This window comes from Meleagris gallopavo, chromosome 5, assembly GCF_905368555.1.
Source record: "Meleagris gallopavo chromosome 5, MGAL_WU_HG_1.1, whole genome shotgun sequence".
Classification (NCBI taxonomy): Eukaryota; Metazoa; Chordata; class Aves; order Galliformes; family Phasianidae; genus Meleagris; species Meleagris gallopavo.
This window is the reverse complement of record NC_139408.1, coordinates 37,644,452-37,653,826: the sequence shown is the minus strand read 5'-3', so window position 1 is coordinate 37,653,826 and position 9,375 is coordinate 37,644,452.

The window sequence follows — 9,375 nt, the reverse complement described above, 5'->3', positions numbered from 1 at the left end:
TGGCCACCAGGAAATGTTGATGGTGTCTTGGAGAGGGAGCAGTGACAGTGATCTGCTGCTGAATCTGCAGCCATTTGGTTTGGCATGTACTTGGATCTGTGCCCTTCATGCTGGAATCTGCATGCCCCAGTTTTCAGTAACAACAACTGTCTGTCTGATGGCTTGGAATCCTTGGTTCTACATGTGGTATTTGACCTGAGGTATGTCCAGGTAGCTGTGCCGTTGTCAATGGCTTTTGTGCACTCAGTTCCACTGCTAAACTTTTCTTGGCTCAGTTGTTGAACAGCTAAGAATTTTAGATAAGAATAAGATAAGAATTTTCTTCAGATACCTGAACGAGTGAAGCATCTGGGGAAATGATGCTTTATTTGGATATGTTTTTTTCTCTCTTTCATAACGTTATGGCTGAATCTGCCAGTTGAACCAAGCAGTAACTCCTTGTTCCCAAAGTGAATGTGTATGTTTTTGGCTATTCTCTGGCTGATTTACCTTGCACGTGAGAGCAGAAAAAGTCTGAGTATGTGATTATGGGAACTGTAAAAGAAATAAACTTACGGGAGACTCTCAAGTCTACAAGAACCTCAGTCTGTCTTGGCAAGAGCCTTCTGGTGCCAAATCTGTGATTTTTAAAAAGCAAATTCTAAGCTTTCTCCTTGTTTGTGCTTTTTTTTATTTTTCTTCCATTGAATGCGTGAGAAACACTAATCCCTGCTCTCAAGAGCATGGAATTTGATTGTAGGAGGGAGGTGTTACTGCATGAATGTGTTCATTTTTAGACATAATTTGCTATAAATTTTTTTTCTTCTGCAGTAAAACAAAACAGCTGTAGCTGAAGTTCACCCAAAATTCCCAACCAGTCTTTCCCCCACTACCCTTCAGCAGGAATGGCGTGCTACAGCATATGCTGGGCTGGAGATGGGGAGTGAGGCTGAGAGCCAAGCTGCTCTCGGGGTAAAGCTGCAGTGAATGCAGGCAGAGGAAGCAGAACTCTCGCCCCAGATGAAAGATGGAGAAACGAGAATTGGCCTAAGGCTGCTCCAGGGCTTTCTACAAGGCACGTGAAGGCCAGAGTAAATTTGGGTAGTTTTTTGGGGAGTGACTCTATGGTGGCCAAAACTGCATTCTTCCCTCCCTCTTGAGACAGCCCTCTGATAAGCTGTGAGAAGTGTGCTGGCCCATACCCATCCCTTAATTTAGAGATTTATACTAACATAATTCTGAAGCCCTGTAAAAACTGATGCAATTTTCCAAATAATGTTAGAAATCTCATCTCTTACCAGAACGAGCAGCTGTTTGGGGCTCTCTTGCTGCAGTAGCTGAAGCGTGGGCCTGCCTCGAGTTTCAGCACGGCCACTTAGTGCAGCAGATAAAGAAGTACAAGGAAGCACAGCTCTCTCCAGTTCTCTTGGAGGATGAAACCAGCTTTGAAAGGTTCGGCTGTGTCTGGAGAGGCACTTTGCTGGTTAGGGGCTGGCTCAGGTTTGTGGAAACCCTCAGGGCAGGTGTGGAGCAGCTCCAGATCCTTGCTTATGAAGAACTGGCAGCCTCCTTCCCTTTTGCCTGTACTTAAAGCAGCGATATGCAAACTTCCCACTCCTGGACCTTGGGAATAACATGCCCTGTGCTATTATCAGTTGCTAAAACTAAAAATTACAGTACAGAAATGGCACCTTTATGTCTATACAGCAAGAGAGAGGTACAGCTGCATGGCCACCGGGGGGGGCCGACGGCTAGCTGGAGCCTGGCGGGACCAGGAGTTGGGGCCGGCTTCAGATCTTCTGCATGTTGGGGTACACTTTCCTTTCTCTCTCTCTCTCTCTCTCTCTCTCTCTTTTTTTTTTTTAATCTTTTTCCTCTTTTTTATTTTTATTTATTTATTTATTTATTTATTTGTGTTTTCTTTATAACTTTCTTTCTCTGCTTCTAACCCTCAAATTGGAGTGTGTGAGAAGTTAGCATCCGGGAAGCATCCCCTTGCTCAGCACAAGTCCCTTTTGCACTCCTCCCACTTCCCCTGTTGTTTTCCAGCAGGCAATGCATTAAAAATGCATGAGAGGAAGTTGGATTTACATGTGTACATTAACCTGCAACACGCTCTCAGGAGGCTCAGGACAAATAGCTCAGTAAGAATATTGTGCTCCGTAGGAACAAACAACAGCAGTAATGCTAACCAGATCAGATGTGTTCCACTGGGATGTGAGACGCAGGTTAGTCATCACTTTGAGAGTGGAGAGGGAATTTTAACGTGTGGAGCAGCAAAGTGTAGTTGAGCACAGAGAGCTGATGTTCTCTTTTTAGGGCCTGCTATAATTAAATGGACTCCTCTATCAACTGCAGGCATTGCCAGCTTCTCTAGAGAGTCAGTCTGTTTTTCTCAACTGCGCGGTCATTTTTGTTCTTCAAGTGCTGGCGGCTTGGGAGTGTGTGAGGGATTGGAAAGAAGTCTGCATTCTGCTACAGACCGAAGTTTTGAAGGAAACGTTTAGAAAAGAGGAGAGGTGCAGAAGAAATGTGCAGCTCCACTGGGTCCCTTGTCAAACAGGGACAGAGTGACAGCCAGCAGGGACTGCAAAGCAGCGAGCACATAGGGACGCAGAGCTGTCTGCTCCATGGATGGACCAAGGAAAGGGAAAATGTTTCTCCTTGTCCCCCCCAGGGGAGGATTAGAGTGTAATAGGGATATGGGTAACAAAACCAGCCATGGCTAAATGAGATTTAAAGCAAACATTCCTGTTATAGCCCACACCCTGCCTCTGACGGGTTAAAGAGGCTTTCTCCCTGTTTCCTCTCACCTTCCTCACAGCCTGGTGCAGGATGCAAACCTGGAGCAGTGTTTGGCAGCTGGTGGCTCTAGGCAGGAAGAGGAAGGCAGAATCCGCTTTAACCCTGTCATAGTTCTCAAGCTAATTAGGACTGAGCTAATTTAATACTTGATTAGGGAACAAATAGGCAGCTTCTTCACAGAACTCGCTGTTAACAGCTTTCCAGAACCCCACTCTCCTTGGGGAAAGGCCACCTGCAGCATCTTCCACACCTTTATCTCTCCCCCTGCATCTCATCCTATGTCCTATTCTCTTCCTCTGTTGCTTCTTCTCTGCCCTGCGTGCTGGTGTGGCCCTGGGGAAGACCAAGTGCACTGATTCTGTCTAGCTTGACTGTCTCCCTTCTCCAATCACTTGCACTGGGAGGGCTCCCTCCCCAGCTTTTCTGGCTGTCTTTTGCCTTTCCCATCAGTCATGGTCACTCGCCCTGGCAATGTTTGACAGGGGCTGTACCCTAGCATAGTGAGCAACCAGGGTCAGCTGTCAGCCTCTGAGCCACAAGCCTAATGCAATGGAACAGATGGAAGTATTTTTTCCAAGTTTTCCCTGGGCAGCAGGATTAAAGTCTCTGTTCTCAGCTGGGGTTCCCAGCACAGTCACTTCCCCCTACGTTATACAACACCCTATTAAGGCAAACCACACAAACATGTTCATTGGGATCCCTTCCCCCTGCCCTAGAAGGCCAAAGAACAGGGGTGAGGGAGGTTTCTGAAGGCTGATGAGCTGCCTCTGGTTCAGGACCCCTGAGGTAATCCTGCCCAGATATCTCCCATGGAAGTGCCCTGCCACCTTCTGCCCAGCCCCATCTCTGTGGTGCCAGGGCTGAGGGGGAAAAATGGGTAAGAGAGCAGTGGGACCTTGTCCCAGTTGATCCATCAGGCTCTGCATAGAGTTCCGTGGATATAAGGGGAGACAATTTTGGGTAGCAGCATCCCTGCCTGTGGGTGCGTGCATGCGTGTAGCCTGTCTGGAGGTGGCTGCAGGCAGTTTTGGTGAGGGAAAAGCTTCCCAGCAGGATGAGGGCACATGCGTGGAATGAGGAGCTGCTGCCTCTGTGCACCAATTACTTGCTTTATTGACAGAAGACCGTAAATGAACAAGGGAATTAATTAGGCCTGCAGCAGGCCGGGCTGGATGCCTGCAGTGCTGAGAAGGCTGGAGCTGGTTCAAAGGCAAAGGGGAGTTGACAGCCCAGAGCTCTGTGTAGCAAATAAAGGTGCTGCTGGTTCTGCTCCTGGGGAGTGCTGTGAAAAGTACCTCTGACCAGAAGGACAGTCTGCAGGAGAGAGAGGGATCACTTCCTGGCATCATCTGTTTGTTCAAAACTCGGCTGAAGGACATAAGCAGCTTGTTAATTCACTCTGTGTCCAGCTGCAGGCTCAGGTCCTGCAGGAGAGCCTCAGGGCTGTGTGTGCGGCTGTGAGCCAGCTCCCACAGCCTGGGTACTTTTCATGTGCTGGGCTGGGGCACACTGCAGCTGTCTGGCCCAGCTCTAGGAAAGTGCTTGCAGCAGGGCCCTTCCATCTGTCTTGGCCTAAGGGTGACCCTCGCAAACCTCCTCTCCCTGTGGTCGCCTCAGCAGATGGTGGGAAAGCAGAGGAAAGGAGGAGGAGTAGAAGCTGCAGTAGTAGGAGGACCTGGCCCAATGGTACCAATTGCCCTGATATCCACATGTATTTGTTTTCAACCACCCAATTTCATCTACCTCCTGAGCTATCACCTCTGCGTTCCTGCTCCCACCTGTCTAAGCACCTCATGCTCCAGCCTCTGGATCCCCATAAAGGAGTGTCCACAGCTCCACAGGTAGAGCAGGATGGGGAGCTCAGCAAGAACTGAGAAATGCTAATGCTCTTGATGATGTGTTGGTGCAGTCTTGGAGCCCATGAGTTTGCTTTGGGCAGTTGATCTCTTGATTCTCCCCTGTGAAAGAGTCTGCTCAGGGCAGAATGCAGGGAGTCATTTCCTCACCTATAATGGCAGGAGGTCAGGGAGGTGGAATAAGGCACTTGGTTCACTGTGAGGGAAACTTCAGTTCAGCAAGGGTGTTCAGGACGGCTGAGTTGTGTATCACCCACAAGACTGCACCAGCTGCTCTGCAGTCAGAACTCAAACCAGCACCAGACTTGGTCCTGGTTCCAGACTTTTCTTTCACCTCATTTGTTAGCAGCTTCAGATGCAGATCCTGTGGCCAGTACACAAAGGCCTAGCTAGCATGCAGGGCGCCTGTCCAGCTGCCCTCCTCCTCCTGGCAGGCCTGGCTGGATGCGAGCACTGCAGAGGGCTAGAAGGGAATTTAAGGAGTATCCAGGTCACAGCCCTTAATGCTGTTGTGCTGTCTCTCCAGGTGGCAGCAGTGGCTGACTAGGACAGAGAACAGTCCTTCCCAAAACATGACTCAGACAGATGTGTCCCAGCACAACACAGAGGTGTAAGATTTGCTTTGCAGAGACAATGCACCCTCCTTGTGTTATGTGCAATGCTGATTGCTCGTGAGAGATGACCTTGCCTCCTGCAAAACAGCTTGTCAGGCAGTGTAGACAAGGAGCAAGAAACAGCCCAAAAAAAAGAATAGCAGGATGGTGTAGAGAAACTTGGAAAGGTTGTCAGGCCCTCGCAAATGCAAAAATGTCTGGGGGCCATAAAGAGGGGCTCTACTGTAATGTTTGGTACCATGCCCAGCCTGAACCTCTCGCACCATTTTGCAGGCTGAACCAGTGTTGGACTCTGACTTCTTTGGCTGGATGGAAGTACTTGTCATTGTGTCCTGAGTACTGTATTGTGCCACTCTTTAATTCTTCCAAAGAGGTGTTGCAAGTCGATATGCATGTCTTGTAGCTATACTTTGGATTTGGATCCGCCTCTGGGGACAGGAGGTGATAAGTGTTAAGAGCTGTTTAGATCCCTAACTGTTGTTTCTGAACTGGTTTCCAGCAAGAGCAGAAGATGGGAGTGTGGGGAAGCAGCTGTTTCCCCTGCTGGAAGCATCCCGAGGGGTCTGGGAGGAGATCCAAGCTCACCATGCCCTCTCAGCAGCTGGGTTAACAGCCAGGCTGAGTCTACTGGTAGCATTTTCTGACAGCAGTTAACTGGGTTTGCCCTTGTTCAGTGCCTGTTCCTGGGATTTTGCTTGTCAGCTGCAGGGGCAGGTTGGGGTCTGTCCAGGCAGTTCCCCTGCGGAAAGAGGCTGCTGTGATTAATGATCAGTGATAAATGAGAGGGAAAGGGGTAGGAGGAGAGACCTGCCAAAGCTTTGACTTCACTGAGGGCAAAGGTTCAGTCTGCTTTGGATCTGCCGATGGGAGGGAAAGGTGTGTCCAGGTCCTCAGCCAGCTAGGGTGTTAACAAGCAAGAGGTGAGCCTGGGTGATTAGGATGTCCACGGCTGTGCTGCATAAATCAGGATTTGAGTGCCAGAAAAAGTCTTCAGGAAAATGAAATGTCTAAGTGTCATCAGCTCTGCAGAGAGATAATTAGAACCAGAAAAGCACCAGGAGTTAAAATGGTACAGATCGGTGAAAACAGGCTTGTGGGATTGGGATCCTCATGGGTTCGCACTGTCTGTAGGCTGAACAGAAGGGAGGAAGGGATGGCCGTGGGGGAGTCAAGGTGTTTACGGAGGACTCATTGGGGTTAGTCCTCCTCAATCTTGGAGACAATCAGCTCTGATAGAGAAAAGTTTTCCTGCTAAATGAGATCCCCTGCTCATTCAGATACCTTGAACAGAAAGCAAGAAACAGAGGAAAATGGAATGAGCCAGATTCACTATTATTCTGTTTGCTCAGTCAGTAGAAGAGGAGGACCTCATCCTTTCACTCTGGGCCTCTGTGAACTGATAAACCACAGCCATGTAACTTAGGAGTCAGCATCTTCCTGGTGCAGCTCTGGTGGGACTGGAGCCGGGAGTTGTGTGTGTCTTTAGATTGAATAGCATCATGGTGCAGGTACAGCATCCCCAAAAGAGGTACCAGTATCTCCTCCAGCTGTGAACAAACCCACTGTGGGCATAAAGCCAACAGCCTCCTGGCCTAGAGGTTAGATGAGAGTGAACCAGGCAGCAAAAGGTTGCCCCATCTATGGAGATGTCTAAAACTCAACCAGAGACAGCCCTGAGCACCCTGCTCTGGCTGACCCCACTCTGAGGACAGAGGTGACTGGATCATCTTCTGAGATCCCGTTTCACCTCCAACCAATCTGTGAATGTGGGAGAGAGCACCGGACTGTGCAGGGCCACAGCTGAGGCTGGCTAAGGCAGCAGGAGCACTCTCAGACATGCTGTGGTGCTGCTCCTGCGCTGTGCAGACAGGCTCAGAGCTGAGCTGCTGCAACACATCCACCTCCAGGCACTGTGGTGGTGAGGCTATTCTGTGTCCAGTTCTCCCTGGAGAAGACAAGGCTGTGAAGCAACCCGTGGAAGTTAAGCATCAAAAGCCACATGAGCATCAGTTGTCAAACCTGACCAGTTGGTGGTAGTGATAAAGTTATTTTGCAAAACAACAATGAACTGTCTGGGGATGTTTTGTTTTTCAAGCTGCCTTCTTGTTCCTGCCCCAAAGGTTTGTGGTGAGGGACACATGTTCACATCTCCCATTGTACCTGCTTGTGCCTCAAGTGCTTGGCAGCACTGTTCCCACCTCCAAAGGAGCTCCTTGTTGTCTGTGTAATCTCTGCCTGGATTAAGTGGCAAAAGGTGAATCCTCAGCTCATGGGAAGAGCACACTTGACCTCTGCCTCCTCAGAGCTGCACTCTCCCTGGGGAGGAAGTGTTGGCTCAGCCCTGAACAAAGCACTGGCTGTAATGAGTGACTTTCTTGCCCTAGCAATGTGGGGTTGCGCCTGGGGTCAGATCTATGCTGCAATGAGAAGGAAGACACAGAAGACCCAGTGACCTGGAAGTTTAGAAGTAACCAGCTCAACTTACTGAGAAATGTGAAGCTGCATGAACCTCTCCATCAGCAGAAATACACTGTCTGGGCAGGTGGTCCTACCAGTACATCTAGATATGAATTTTCTTAGCAAGATGCAAATGAATTTATTTTCCTGTTTTCCAACCTATTCTCCTCTGTTGTGTCTTGCAGTACTTCTTGCCCTGAATTGTGGTGCATTCTTTGCAGGTTCTCTAAGTCCCATGGAAGACATCATTGGCAGTAAACTGTGCTCTTGTATGGGTTTAAGACAATGCTACATGTGCTCAGTGGTAGGTGCAACTAAACACATCTGTTTTGCCTAAGCACTGGTGTGCATACCACTCTCACCTTCATTCAGAATTCTTCTCCTGCACTATGCCCTTTGTTCCAATATAACCTGGCTCACTCAAACACCACAGGTCCCAGCAAGGATGTGGGCAAACAAGGTAGGTGTGTGGGGTAGTCTCTTGTCCATTTTGTCACTGAGGGTCAAAGCTAGGTGCTTTATCTGAGACAGAAGAAGAAACATGTATCAGAGCCAGACTGAACTCTGGTCCCAGTCTCAGCACCCTGAGGCACTGTCCCCAGCCCGATTATCATGTGCTCTGTTTAAAAGTTGTCAGCTCTCTCTGTGCTGACGCTCTCATATTAGTTCCCCTGAGTCAGGATGCACTTCTTTCCAGGCCTTTTTGGGAGCTCTGCGGCCCCAGCTCCAAGCTCTTAAAGTGAATACATAGGATGAAGAATTTGATTGAATGCAAACTGCTATAGAAATGCATTTGCACCTCTGTCATGGAAGGTACAGTGCCTGCAGGCATGGTGTTGCCTCACTTGCGTTCCTCTCCAGCATCTCCCATTGAAGCGTTCTGAACTTGGAACTACTTTGAACTGGTGCCTCTAAAGAACAGATATGCTCATAGTCAACAGCAAAAGAAGTGAAGGTCTGGTCCAGCTTGAAAGTAATGTCTCCTTTTGTGCTATTTGTTCCTGTAGATATCTGTGCAGAGCTCAGCCATAGGGGAAATGAAGAGGTCTCCCTTCAAGGGCGGGCAGTGCAGGAGAAGGGAGCAGAGCAGTGAGCACTGCAGCACGAGAGCATTGCCTTACCTGCAGATGGACCAGCAGATGGAAGGTGAGTGCAGAATGCAGACTCTGCCATCTGTCAGCCAAGCTGCTGTTGGGTGTCAGTCAGGGAAAGAATGGTTTTCAGGAGTACATCTGTATCTAGTGTCACTTGCTTTACCACTGGGAGAAGGTTTGCTCATCAGCTGCTGTGAGCTCAGACCTGGGACATCCAATGGTCTTGTGGGAAGCAACAGCTACTGCGCAAGCCAAGGAGATCTCCTGCTCTGGCAGCTTACAGGTCTTCTGCACCTTCTGCCCCCTTGTCCCTCATGCTCCTAAGTATTAGATGTGCTTCTCTTGGCAAGGGATGGCTGGGAAGACAACCAAATCAGTGTTTTACTATGCATTTGTGTGGGAGGTCTGTTGTGAGCATGGGTGTGAGAGATGCACATCTGAGAAACTCATACAATAGCAGAGCTGTGCACATGAAGTGGCCCAGGGCAGTGGGCCGTGATCCCTGCTCACATCTGCGTGGTGCTGACAAACCCATTAGTGGCAGTGTGACGCTGCTGGGAGTCCTGGAGG